General features: G+C 33.6%; 1 pseudogene; it reads left to right on the top strand.

Annotated features, from left to right (window-relative positions):
• Nucleotides 1-562: 562 nt before the first annotated feature.
• Nucleotides 563-681, top strand: LOC118601873 (annotated as a pseudogene).
• The last annotated feature ends 1,113 nt before the right edge of the window (nt 682-1,794 follow it).

The following is a 1,794-nucleotide window of genomic DNA, read 5'->3' as shown; positions in this document are numbered from 1 at the left end:
TTATTTCATCTGAAAATTAGGGATAATCACATCTACTTAGCATGTTTGGAGATCAAATGGAATACAGTGTATGAAATTTCTTTGTAAATTGTGAAGTGTTACAGGACTATAAATAATTTTACTGCTGTCTGAAAGTGGCAATGTATATCAGGCAATGGGAAAACCTTGCCTGGCTCTCTCTCTCCAAACTCTCAAAACTTACTATAAAGCATTATATAATGATAATGACACTGCCATTCTCTCTTTTAGTTTTTATTTTCTAGAAAGTAAATGTCTTATGATTTCTTTAAATGCATCATAAGATCAAATACTAAATAGTAGTATTTAGTAAGCATCTATATAAACATCTATTCTTGGCCATCTTCACTTAGCAGTATTCTAATTTTCTCAATGACTTAGCATTCTGGAAACCAGAAATTACTGATGAAGTCTTTTTATATTCAACTCTCAACAGAGTTCCCTTCAGGCTCTTTAACCACAATATCAAACCAAAAATATTTCTTTCAGAGGCAAACTTTACGAAAGCTGGACCAAGAAATCTCTCTTTAAAATTTAATGCTTTGTCTACAGCCATGCCACCCTGAACAAGCTCGAGCCCACCTGATCTCAGAAGCTAGGCAGGGTCAGGCCTGGTTAATACTTGGATGGGAGACCACCTAGGAAGACCAGGTGCTGTAGGCATAAAAGATAAATTAAAAATAGGGATTATACACTGACAAGTTCCTTGCAATCTGTGAGGTCAACCAAGGGTTGCCTCGCCTAAAAAAAATAATTAAATAAAATTAGATGTTTTTTCACTGATCTAATGTATGATTTAAAACTGTGGATGATACACATTCAAATAAGTCATTTTTTCAAAGCAGGCACCTTATGTGACTACCTACTTGTTCCAACATAAATTCTTCTGCTCAACGTAATGTTGGACTTTTGCTTTATGAAATAAGAGTTATTTTAAAATCTATTAAGCTTTTTAACTTTTCATCATGCCAAATCATTCCTTATATTCAACAACTTGGTCAGAAATGACTTGTGACTATTTCCAATTTCCAAATTGGTTGACAATTTTCCACTCTTGCCAGTGTTCAGAAAGATATACTGTGGGCTCTAAATATATTACCCTAAGAAAATTGCAAAACCATATTGCTCAACATCAGCATCTTTAGACAAAGTGATTACCTACTGACAACACTGAAAAGAATCTCACAACTGGATATATGAGCTCTAAATGTGTTTATTAAATATTGATCTGAAACTATTCTAAAATCAAGTTTTTGCAAATAACTTAAAGGAAAATGCTTACAATAGTACATGAAAAGAAAAACAGAATAAAACCTGGATATTTGTTCTTTCAGATAACCATTATTTATCAAATCCCTTTTGCCAGGCTCTATTCTAGATGCTGAAGACCCAGCAGTGGCAGTGAATAAGTTTATAATAATTTACCAATTTTACTTAAAAACAGAGATTTATAAATAGCTCACATTTGACAAAATATTTCAGTCTCTGTGTTAAGCACTTAAGTAATTTATCATTTAGTCTGTTATGAGACTATAAGGAAAGTGCTATTATACCAGTTTTACAGATAAGAAATTGAGGCACAGATCAGTTAAGAAACCAGACCTACATAATAGAGAAATTGGGGCAGAGTCTGACCTGGAATCTAGGTCTTTTTCCTCTTACTTAACTCTGTGTTTCACTCTGTGGTACCTATGTGACACACAGTTTTCCTAAAGCAGCTATAATCTCCTGTACCCACTCCTCACAAATCCAAAATAATCTTGCAGTCTTTGCCAC

This window comes from Rousettus aegyptiacus, unplaced genomic scaffold (assembly GCF_014176215.1).
Source record: "Rousettus aegyptiacus isolate mRouAeg1 unplaced genomic scaffold, mRouAeg1.p scaffold_m13_p_4, whole genome shotgun sequence".
NCBI classification, from domain to species: Eukaryota; Metazoa; Chordata; class Mammalia; order Chiroptera; family Pteropodidae; genus Rousettus; species Rousettus aegyptiacus.
The sequence above is the reverse complement of the archived record's forward strand: the minus strand, read 5'-3'. Positions and strand labels throughout refer to the sequence as shown.